This window comes from Protopterus annectens, chromosome 1.part1, assembly GCF_019279795.1.
Source record: "Protopterus annectens isolate FY-2018-M chromosome 1.part1, PAN1.0, whole genome shotgun sequence".
In the NCBI taxonomy this organism is placed as follows: Eukaryota; Metazoa; Chordata; order Ceratodontiformes; family Protopteridae; genus Protopterus; species Protopterus annectens.
This window is the reverse complement of record NC_056726.1, coordinates 1,464,136,371-1,464,148,833: the sequence shown is the minus strand read 5'-3', so window position 1 is coordinate 1,464,148,833 and position 12,463 is coordinate 1,464,136,371. Positions and strand designations below refer to the sequence as shown.

At 45.6% G+C, this 12,463-nt stretch overlaps 1 protein-coding gene across 1 annotated transcript in view; it reads right to left on the bottom strand.

Annotated features, from left to right (window-relative positions):
* HDAC1 (histone deacetylase 1) overlaps positions 1-12,463 on the bottom strand; it is a gene marked incomplete in the record, with an annotated part of 2,014,892 nt that overhangs the window by 1,197,502 nt on the left and 804,927 nt on the right.

The following is a 12,463-nucleotide window of genomic DNA, read 5'->3' as shown; positions in this document are numbered from 1 at the left end:
TTCCAAGATGTCCCTGGTGGGGACTCCTCTGAGGACGGCTGTGGAAGTGGAGGCTGCCCTAGTGGAATGGGTACGAATAGACTTTGGGGGGGGGGTTCCCATGTAGTCTGTAGCAGAAATGGATACAGTGCGATATCAATTTGGAAATGGTTTGCTTAGAAATGGGCTTACCCTCTGCCCCTGGGGCAAAGCTGACAAGCAGCTGGTCTGTTTTTCTGAAGGTTTTAGTACGGTCCAGATAGAATCAGAGTTGTCTGTGCACGTCTAGCAAGTGCAGAATTCTTCCCTCCTTGCTTTGATGGTTGGGAAAGAAGGTGGGTAAGTGTATGGCCTGGTTGAGGGTCATATCAGATACCACCTTGGGAATGAAGTAAGGGTTATCCCTCAGGGAGACCCTGTCTGTATGAAAAATGATGAAGGGCTCAACAGCCATGAGTGCCTGAAGTTCTGAAACCCTTCTGGCTGAGGTGACAGCTAGTAGGAAAGGCAGTCTTCCAGGAGAGGTATTTCAATTCTGTTGAGGCAGCAGGTTGTAAAGGAGGCAAGGTTAGTTTTTCTAAAAACATAATTCAGGTACCAGGCTGGCATGGGAGCCCTTCTGTGAGGTCTGATATTAGATGCCCAGCTGAGGGAATTGTTTAATCAAAGGATGAGAGAAGACTGGTAGGTCTGAATCGTAATGGGCTGAAATGGCTGAGGCATGGATTTTTATAGAAGAGAAAGAGGCTACTTTTGAGCAATTCGGCTAGGTAATCCAAGAGGAGGGATGGAAGGATGAGACTTACTAGCCCCTCTGGGCAGCCAGGAACAGAATCTTTTCCATTTCGCTGTGCAAGATTTTCTGGGGCTTGGCCTTCTGGCCTCTGTGTGAATGTCTAGGACCTGTTTGCTAAACAGGGACTCCTTGTTAGCTTTTAAGGTATAAGCTATAAGCCATGCTGAAAGATTGAGAGTCTGCAAGTCTGGGAACAGTATCTTCCCCTCACCTGGATCAAGGGAAGCTGCTTAGGGGGCTGTAAGGTCAGGCTGCGCAGTAAGGAACACCAATGCTGTCTGGGCCAATCTGGAGCAATGAGGATGGCCTTTGGTTTCCTCCCTTATTTTGATTAGTACGTTGGGAATAAGGGGCAGAGGCGAGATCGCGTACACAAAGAGGGAGTTCCAGGGGAAGGTAAAGGCATTCTCCTTCCACACTAAGAGGCGATACTCCCTGGTACAGAACTTTGGCAGCTGGTGGCCGAGATGTGAGGCAAAGAGATCCACCTCCGGAGTTCACCACTCTTGATTTACAGAAATACCCTGTGGAGCTACCATTTGAGAGGGTCCAATAAATTTCTGCTTAGGTGGTCTGCCAGGGTGTTTTTGACCCATGGTAGGTAATTGCGCAATTAGGTGTAGACCCATGCAGGTGGCAGTCAGCCAGGGGCTCGTGGCTAGGCTGCACAGAAGGTAAGACTGGGGCCCCCCGCCATTTGATGATGTACCGCATTACTGTGGTGGTGTCTGTTTTTATAAGGAGAACCCCTGGCCTGAGAAGGGGTTTGAAGGATGTCTGAGCTTTCCGTACTGCCATCATTTCTTTGATGGATGCGTAATTGAAGGTGCTGGGCATCCCAAAGACCTTGGGTGCACCTGCCTGCTAGGTGAGTGCCCCAAGCAATGTCCGAGGCATTGGTGGTGGTCTGGCCGGTAGGGCGGAGGATGAAGGAAAACCCCTTCTTGGCACAGACCTCTGCCCCCCAGAGAAACTCAGCCCTTATACACGGGATAAAGGGAGAGGGGTCTCTAGAGAGTGTGCTGGCACCAAAGGTTCTTTAGATACCACTGAAGTTCTCTCACGTGAAGTCTGGTCAGAGGAATTAGAAGGATGCAGGATGCCACTTATCCAGGGCTTACAGGAAAGCACAGTTGTGTACACTAACCATAAATGTAGATGTTAGAGTGTATTCACTGTTGCAGTCATCACATTTGGGTTATCTGCTTGCAGTAGCCCTCAGTCGGCCTGATTATCAAAGTCTTGGGTCCTGCGTCGGATACTGTCATCTTCCATGACATCAGGGGTATAAAGCATGCAGCCGACCCCATTACATCAGGATTTCTTGCCCCAGATGTCAGGTGCCGCCCCCCCCCCCCCTTAATGGGAAGCAAACACATATATATATATATATATATATATATATCAATATCAATATATATACATCAAATACACACACAAGTTTATACCTCCAACAAAAAAGCAAATACACCAAAAAGCTTTTAAATATAGTAAAAGAGAATAGAGGTATAGCCAAAAGAAGTCAGGGGGCTGGAGGGAGGATAACCAGGTCTGCAACAGTGAATACATTCGAACATCTACATTTATGGTAAGTGTACACAACTGTGCTATGTTCTTCGTATTTCACAGTTGCAGTCATCACATTTGGGTAGATTCCCAAACCTAAGGATGGGAGGAGGAATTTAGGTAGCATTAGGACCAGCTATAAAGAACTGCAAGACTGCAGTGGCAAAGCCAGCTCTGGATTTAGAGAAAATTGGCAAATGGTAATGCTTGGAAAAAGTATCTTCAGAACTCCAGGTAGCAGCTTCTAGGATGGCTCTGGCAGGGACATCTGAGAAAGGCTGTAGAGGTAGATGCAGCCTTGGTTGAACAGGGTCTAATCTCCTGTGGGATAAGTTTCCATGGTGCTTATAGCAGAAATGAATGCAATGGCCTATCCATTTAGAAATGGTTTGCTTTGAAATAGCCCTCCCCTCTGCCCCTGCAGCAAAAGCCACCAGCAGTTCAAATTTCCTTTGAGGTTTAGTCCTGTCCAAGTAAAATCTAAGTCGTCTGTGCACATCTAAGGAGTGCAGTATCCGTTCCCCTTTGCTCTGTGGATTAGAAAAGAAGATTGGCAAACGAATGGACTGATTAAGAGCCACACTGGATACCACCTTAGGCATGAGAGAGGGATTGGTCCTGAGGGACACCTTGTCCGCATGAAAGATGATGAAAGGCTCCACTGCCATAAGGGCCTGTAATTCAAATACCCTTCGTGCTGAAGTGATTGCTAAAAGGAAAGCTGTTTTCCAAGAAAGGAATTTTAACTCTGCAGTTGCAGCTGGCTCAAAAGGAGGAAGAGTGAGTTTTTCCAATACAAAAGTTAAGGTCCCAGGCTGGAGTTGGGGCTCTCCTGGGTGGTCTTAAGTTTTTGGCCCTTATGAGGAACTGCTTGAGCAGTGGGTGAGAAAAGAGGGGTGGTACCGTGTTGTAATGAGCTGAAATGGCTGAGGCATGAATTTTGATGGAGGAAAAGGAAAGGCCCTTGTGAAGCATCTGTTAGTATTGAACTGAGGTAAATTGGGCGCTGCTGTGGCCATCCCTTGAGTTTGGTTCCAGGCACAGAATCTTTTCCACTTTTCAGCACAAGATTTTCTAGTACTAGGCCTCCTTGCCTACAAAATGAACCAACGCTTGTTTACTGAGGGATGGTAATGGAGAGATTAGATAATTAGCCAGGCTGCCAAGTTCAGGGTTTGAAACTGGGGGTGCAGAATCTGGCTCTGTTGCTGTGACAGCAAGGTAGGGGGCTGGGGAGGGTGCCATGGGGCTAGCTGTGATGCTGCAAGAGGGAGTACCAGTGTTGGCATGGCCAGTCTGGTGCAATCAGCATCATCCTTGGTTTGTCCTGTTTGATCTTTAGCAGTACTTGGGAGAAGAGAGAGGCAGAGTAGGAAAGGCATAAACTGATTTTATTCCAGCTGAAGGACAGAGCATCCACTTTCCAAGCTTGTTTGTGGGGAGTCCTTGTGCAGAATTTGTCCAATTGGTAGTTCGGGGGGGGGGGGGGGCAAACAGGTCCATATCTGGGCTCTCCCATTTGTTGATCAACCTGTTGAAAGTCTTTGGTTCCAGTTTCCACTCATGTGGGTCCTTGAGATTTCTCCTTAGTTCATCTGCCAGTGTATTTAGTTTTCCTGGCAGGAATTGAGCCTGTAGATGCCATGGCTAGTCTGCAGAGGGGGTAAGAATGGGTACCCCCTGCTTATGTACCACAACAATGGTGCTATCAGTCTTTACCATTAATTGTCCTGGAAGAATGTGGTTCTTGAAGGCTGTCAGAGCATTCTGTACAGCTAACATTTCTTTTTGATTGATATGCAGGTGCATTTGACTTGGGTTCCATTTCACCTGAATGCACTTCCCTGCCAGGTGAGGCCCCCATGCATAGTCTGATGAGTCCGTTAGGGTTTGGGCGGTAGGGGGTAGAGTGAATGGTAGTCCCTTGTTTTGGTGGCAGGCCTCTGCCCACCAAAGGAATTCTAACCGTAGACAAGGTATGATGGGAATCATTGCTTCAAGGTCCTGAGAGTGTTGACACCACAGGCTTTTTAGATACCACTGTAGTTTCCTCATATGCAGTCTTGCATGTGGAATTAGTAGAATACACAAGGCAATGAACCTCAAGGTTTGCAGTATTTGCCTTGCAGATAAGCAGGGTTTTTGTGGCCACTAGTTTGAAGCAAGTTGTCAAATGAATTTGTTTCTCTGGCGGGAGGAAAACCATCTGGGAAGTTGTGTTCAAGCTTGCTCCCAGGAATATAATTTGACAGGGTACCAGCTGTGATTTCGTTGTTTATGGTGTACCCCAGACAAAGTACAGTTTTGTACCTACCATAAATGTAGATGTTCGAGTGCTAATACAGCTGCAGTAATCACAGATGGGTCCTCGGTCGGCCGAATTCCAAAGTCTAGGTCCGGCGTCGGTTGTTGTCGCTTTCTCTCCTGACGTCAGTGAGGCCGGAGTATATAAGACACAGCCGACGCCATGTTCTTCAGTCTTTCTTGCCCCAGATGTCAGGTGCCCCCAGAAGGAAGGCAATACATAATTATGTTTATATGTATATACATGCAATGCAATATAATCCAAAATCAGTAGTTACAAACAAATAAACCATAGAAGGATAACCCAGTCAGGTAGTATGAAGAGGGTGTTGGGCCCCATGCCTTTACCAAGTGGGGAAGGAGGGAGGGAAACTTGTACTGCAGCTGTATTAGCACTCTAACATCTACATTTATGGTAGGTACAAAACTGTACTATGTTCATCGTGCATACAGCTGCAGTAATCATAGATGGGTAGAGTCCCAAAGCTACGCACAGGGTGGTAGGTACTAGGAGGAACTGGGTTGAGCCAGAATGCCCTGCAACACAGCAGTGGCAAAGCCTGCTCTAGTTTTGGAATATAAAGGCAGGTGGTAGTGTTTTGTGAAGGTATGTACAGAACTCCAAGTGGCTGCCTCCAAAATATCTTTGGTAGGAACTCCTCTGAGGAAGGCTGTAGAGGTAGCTGTGGCCCTGGTGGAGTGTGATCTGATACCTGTAGGAACAGATTTCCCATAGTAGGAATAACAAAACCGTATGCAGTGGCCTATCCACTTTGAAATAGTCTGCTTGGTAACTGGCTTCCCTTGAGCACCTACAGCAAAGGACACAGAGTTGTTCTGATTTCCTGAAGGACTTTGTTCTGTCCAAATAATAACGTAGCTGCCTATGGATGTCTAAAGAGTGTAGCAGCCTTTCCCCTCTGTTTTGGGGATTGGGGTAAAAGGTAGGTAGGTGTATGGCTTGATTTAAAGCTACCCTGGATACCACTTTAAGGCATAAATGACGGGTTGGTACGAAGGGAAACCCTGTCCTGATGGAAGATGAGAAAGGGCTGCACCGCCATGAGGGCCTGTAGTTCTGAAACCCTACGAGCTGAAGTGATAGCCAGAAGGAAGGCTGTTTTCCAGGACAAATATTGCAAATCTGTTGAGGCAGCTGGTTCAAAAGGAGGCAATGTTAATTTTTCTAGTATGTAATTAAGATCCCAGGCTGGTATTGGTTGTTTCCTTGGTGGTCTTATATTCTTAGCCCCTCTGAGGAACTGTCGTAAGAGTGGGTGAGAAAATAAAGGAGGATCCGTGTTGAATTCTGTAGAAATGGCTGAGGCATGGATTTTTATGGAAGAAAATAAAAGTCCACTGTTCAGCAGCTCAGCTAGATACTGTAATACCTGAGGCAAGTTCAGTTTTCTAGGGTCCTGGCCTTTTTTCTCATTCCAAGAGCAAAACCGCTTCCATTTTGCGGAGTAAGCTTTTCTAGTAGATGGTCTTCTGGCCTGCAAAATGACATCCTGCACCTCCTTGGTGAGTAGGGTCTGTTGTGGTGTTAAGGAATTTTCCATGCAGCGAGATTGAGTGTTTTCAGCTGACTGTGAAGAGTTTTGTAGCTGTGCTGAGTCAGCAGAAGAGGCATTAGAGGCAGGGACCAGGGAGGAGTATGTGTTAGGCTCCTCAGGAGCGGGTACCAGTGTTGCCTTGGCCAATCTGGAGCAATCAGTATCATCTTCAGTCTGTCTGCTCTTGCTTTCAAAAGCACCTCGGGCAGAAGAGGCAGAGGTGGGAATGCATAAACTGTCCATGCTGTCCAACTGAATGAAAGGGCGTCCACTCTCCAGGCCTTTGGATGAAAGGTCCTCGAACAAAACTTTTCCAATTGATTCCTGTGGGAGGCAAAAAGATCTAGGTCTGGCCTCCCCCACGCTTGGATTATCTCTGTAAACACCTGAGGATGCAACTTCCATTCATGTGGATCTGTCATTTCTGCTTAGATTGTCTGCCAGCGTGTTTTCCAATCCTGGCAAGTACTGTGCTTGAAGTTCGATTTGCCATTCCAGAGCCAAGTTCCAAAGAGTCATGGCTAGTCTGCACAAGGGGTATGAATGTGTTCCTCCTTGTTTGTTTATGTACCACATTACTATGGTGTCTGTTCTTATCAGTAATTGTCCTGGATGCAGGAAGTCCTTGAAAGCTGTAATTGCATTTATTACTGCTAGCATTTCTTTTTGATTGATGTGAAGGTGCTTTTCCTTTTGGGACCATTTGCCCTGAATGCACCTGTCCGTCATGTGCGCCCCCCCAGGCGTAATCCGAGGAGTCTATTGTGATGACTTGATTTGCTTGAGGCTTGCAGAATGGGAGGCCTGTATTTGCTTGATATGCTTGGGCCCACCATAGAAATTCCTTTTGCAAACATGGAATTATTGGTATTATTGTTTCCAAACTGTGACTGTGTTGAGACCATAGGTTTTTTAGGTACCATTGAAGTTTCCTCATATGCAGCTTTGCACATGGGATTAGAAGAATGCAAGATGCCATGAAGCCCAGAGCCTGCAGGATTTTCCTTGCAGTAAGCCTGGTACAATTTTCTAGTATTTTGAAGTACTGAGTTAGTTGCCCCTGTTTTTCTGGCGTAAGATAGGCCATCTGGGTGTTTGTGTCCAAGTTGGCACCCAGGAAAGGTATTTTCTGAGATGGTGTTAGCCTGGATTTCTCTCTGTTGATTGTGTATCCCAGAGAATGCAGTAACCGTGTTACATAAGCCAGATGTTCCAGAAGTATGTGCTTGCTGTCCGCTTGGATCAGGCAGTCGCCCAAATAAGGGTAAATTTGTATCCCTTGAAGTCTGCAGTAGGCAATCACTGATGCCAGGCACTTTGGCTTATCTACTGCGCCCAGAGTATTCACAAAGGGCAATGCAGAGAATTGATAGTGGATTGAACCTGCAAGAAATCTGAGGTATCTTCTGCAGCTTTGTCTGATTGGGACATGCAGGTATGCCTCCTTGAGATCCAATGTTACCAGCCAAAACTCCTTGCCCAGCATGGGAAGAAGCTGCTGTAATGTGAGCATCTTGAATTTTGGTACGAGTAAAAATGTGTTTAGGATGGACAAGTCCAAAATGGGTCTCCAGTCGGTTCCTTTCCTTGGTACCAGAGAAAGTCTGGAATAAAAACCTTGACCTTGTTCGTGAGTAGGTACCTCTTGAATAGCTCTCATGCTTATGAGCTTTGAAATTTGTAGTTGTGCCTCTGCCCTTTGATTATGTGGCAGGTTTGGCATTCCTCTCATTTTTGGAAGAGTGTGGAATTGAAATTTGTAGCCTCTGTTTATAATGTCCAGGATCCATTTATCTGTTGTGACAATATGCCAATTTCTTGCAAATAGTGCTAGTTTTCCTCCCAAAGGTGCTGCCAGCTGAGACCTGCTTGGCATAGAAATGAGGGAGTCATTGGGTTTGTTTCCTGTATTGTTGTGCACCGTCTTCGCCACCTCTTGGTGCTGGAGTTTGCCATTGTCGGCCTCTATATGATCCTTGTGATTGCCCTCTGCCCCTTGTGCGTCTGTATCTACCTCTTTGGGGCTTGTCAGTGGCTGGAAAGGACCAGTTTTTTGAAGGCCAATTTCTGCTAAAATGTGGTGGTTGGACCTGTAAAAAAGCTTTGACCGTTTGCATAGATTTGGCTTTTTCTTCCATTTTCCGTAATATCTCCTCAGCATTAGTACCAAACAGCACATCCTTTTGTAAAGGAGCATCTAAAAGTTTAGCTTTCACATGATCAGGCAAATTTTGTTCCCTAAGCCAGGCATGTCTGCGAATGACTGATCCTGTAGCAGCCGCTCTACTTGAGGCCTCCAGGGCATCATAGCCACATTGTAAAGTGTGTTTACCCACTTGCTCTGCACTATGCATCATATCCTGCAACTCCTTCAAATCTGGTTGCTCAGGTTGAGACATTTTATTCCTTAATTGTGATAACAGGAACTGTTGATATTTAAGCATATGAAACTGACAATTTAAGGCCCTCATGACTAGGGTGGCCGAGGTATATACCTTTTTCCCCCACCTTTCTAAAGATCTTGACTCTCTTTTGGCAGGGAGTGGATTCTTGGCAGTAGAGGCCTTCAATCCCTTGGGGCCTTGAGAAATGGTTTCAGGGTCAGCATTATGGCTTTTGTAGAGAAATTGGTGAGAGTTAGGAACTCTGTAGTACCTATCAGGTTTGACTGGTGCAGGAGGCAGGGAATCCGGGTTTAGGCAAGCCTCCGAATATACATCATCAAGTATGTCCAAAACAGGAGGTATCGCCAGAGGTCTGTGTTGAGGTAACAAAAGAAATTCCCTAAGTCTTTTCTTGGAATCTGAAAAGTCTTGGCCTTCCCAATGGAAGTGTTCCCTCAAAGTGTGCAAGGTTTCCCCAAAGGAAAAATCCTCAGGAGGAGATACAGAAGGAATGGACTGCTCTGCATCCGAATCCTCAAAAGGGGAGTAAGAGTGTTCCTCTACATCAGAATGTTCTGATAAAATGGAGCCCTGATCAGAAGAGGAGAATCTTCCTCCACTCTGGGTCTCTTGTCTGGAGGGGGTTGAGAACCCCTTATAAGAGTAATTAAATCCTCAGCCATTTTAAGCATCTGTTTTTTAGGCATGGGGCCTGGAGATGGGCCCTGTGCAACAGGCCTCTTGGGATGCCTGGCTGCTTTGGATTTAGTAAAGGCCTTAATAGAAAAAGAAGATGAGGGTCTAAAGACACCATGGGTGGAAGTGGACCTATCCACATTAGGAGGCTCAACATTAGCAATGGCTTCGGTTGTTGTAGTCTGGGAAAGGGCGGAGGTACCTGCGGTCTCGGGTACAGAGTACATCGCCAGAGGAGTGTCGTCGGTAGTCAGGGACTGCAAAGGTGTCTCGCTGAGAACCGGACCACGTGTAGCCTGTTTTGGCATGGTGTCGGTGGGGACCGCGGCCCTCACGTGTCGGTCCTTGTGTTTTTTGGACAAAACGGTAGTCGGAGTTTCCAACATTTTATAATCAAAGGCTTTACCAAAATAGTGTTGGGCGAACTCCGCCCGACGCTTAATAGTGCGTTTATTGAAAGTAGCGCAAAAGCGACAGCCCGAGACTTTGTGGTCTGGGCCTAAACAAGGTATGCAGAGGGAATGGAAATCCTTATGCGGTATTTGCTTCCCACAAGAAATACAATTATTAACTTTTTCTGACATCGGTCTGAGGCAAGAAAAGTTTCCCCAACGGGGTACTTAGCTTTAATGAAGACTTCGGTTTCCAATTTTTTCGTAATTCAGGAGCTGGCCGACCGGCACTTGCGAACTGCTTCTGCTTCGGGCACCGCACGGCAAAAAAGACTGAAGAACATGGCGTCGGCTGTGTCTTATATACTCCGGCCTCACTGACGTCAGGAGAGAAAGTGACAACCGACGCCGGACCTAGACTTTGGAATTCGGCCGACAGAGGACCCGCCTGACGGCAGAGAACCCATCTGTGATTACTGCAGCTGTATGCACGATGAACATGTTAACTTTTGTACAAATGCCAGATAATTCAGAAGCATGTCCTGGCTTTGTGTCTGAATTAGACAATTGTCCAGGTATGGGTATATTTGAATATTTCTTTGCCTGCAAAATGCTATGACTGGAGCTAGGCACTTGGCGAATACCCTGGGCGCAGTAGATAAGCCAAAGGGCAGTGTAGGGAACTGATGGTGCATGTAGCCTGCTTTGAAACATGGGTATTGTTCTGCAAGATTCCCTGATTGGGATGTGCAGATAGGCTTCCTTTAAATCCAGTGTTGCCAACCAGGCAGGTTTGCCAATCATGGGAAGCAACTGGTGGAGAGTTAGCATCTTGAATTTTGGAATCTACTTTTCATCTCTCCCCTCCCCTGGTTCTTACTCTCCTGCTTTCTTAACAATTACCCACCCATATCTTATGAACAACACTATAACACGTTTCCTAATGTTAAATTGTTTTAGTTTTGATTGACTTCACATGAACCCTACTAAAGCATTAAGACTTGTTTAATTTTTTTACTTCTACTCTAATGAAACGTTACATTATTCACAATTTATTTTTTTCATGTCTTATTTTGTAATGTGAAACTAATCTTTTTTATATTTTGAATGTATTAATTTACTTGTGTTGGAGCTTTTCTCCTCGGGCCTCTACTGAAAAGGGATATGTATCCAGCTAGACTAGCCCAGTCAACAAATGTAAATAATTAAATAAATAAAATCACCAAAAACGTGTTTAGGATAGAAAGGTCCAGGATAGGACGCCATGAGTTGTCTTTTCTGGGTACCAGGAAAAGTCTTAAGAAACCTTGTCCTTTTTCCTCTTCAGATACAGTCTTAATGGCCTTTAATCTTGAGAGTACTTGCTTTTGAGCCTCTGCCCACTGATTTGGGGGTAGATCTGGCCTACCGTTTGGCATTGGTAACGTGTGGAAGGGAAATATGTATCCTTGGGGAAACTGTTTAAAACCCATTTGTCCTGGGTAATGAGTTCCCAGTTTTTTGCTTGCAGAGCAATCTTTCCCCCTAAAGAAGCAGTCAGTTGAGAAGTGCTTGGAAGTTTTAAAGTTAAGTCATTGAGACAGCTTACCATAGGGGGAGCCTTACTACTCCCCGATTTGGAAGTGGGAGGGGAGGGGAAACCCCCCCACACACACACTGCTTAGCCCTGTGCATACCCTGGGACTGAAACCTGGGTGTTCTGCTGGTTCTGGGTTTGAACTGAGAAGGCCTGGAAGAGGCAGGAAAGGACCAATTTTTTGAGGGCCAATGCCTACTAAATCTTGGAGGATGCACTTGTAAGAAATCTTTAACAGTTTGCATAGATTTAGCTTTTTCCTCCATCTTTTTAAGAACTTCTTCTGCTTTGTTGCCAAACAGGTGGTCCTGATTTAAGGGAGCATCCAGCAATTTAGTTAACATGATCTGGCAAAGATTGCTCCTCAAGCTAACCATGCCTTGTAAGTACAGACCCAGTGACAGCAGCCCTGCAAAATGCCTCGTGAATCAAAACCACATTGCAAAGAATGTTTTCCAACCTGTTGAGCAGAATGCATTAAACCCTGTAAATCCTTATTTTTATCACAATCAGGAATAATCATTTTCTGTTTAAGCAATCCAGTAATATGCTGCTGATACTTTAATATATGAAATTTGCAATTTAAGGCCCTGATGGCAAAGGTTGCAGAGATGTATACCTTCTTACCCCATCTATCCAGGGTCATGGAATCTATCAGAGGGGGTAGGATTTTTGGCAGTAGTAGCCTTAATGCCCTTGGGTCCCTGTGAAATGGTCACAGGATCCGCAGTAGGATTTTTAAAAAGGAACTTGTGAGAATCAGGAAAGTGCAGCTGTGTACACTTACCATAAATGTAGATGTTAGAGTGTATTCACTGTTGTAGTCATTACATTTGGGTAATCTGCTCGCAGGTTGCCCTCAGTCGGCCTGAATAACAGTCTTGGGTCCTGTATCAACTTGCTCTCTCTCTTCTTCCATGATGTCAGGTCGTCAGGGGTATAAAACATGTAGCCAACGCCATTGTATTCAGTTTTTCTTGCCCCAGATGTCAGGTGCCCCCCAAATGGGGAGCAAAAAAAAAATTTATACACACACATATATATATATATATATATATATATATATATATATAGGTTTGATTCTCTGCTAGAGCGTCTTCTGCATGGAGACACACGTGAATGGACATACCTTCGTTGAAGGTTGTGCATTAGGCCTGGCAAGCCAGTACCCGGAGTTCCGCTGTGGCGACCCCTAACCAGGAAAAGCCGAAAGA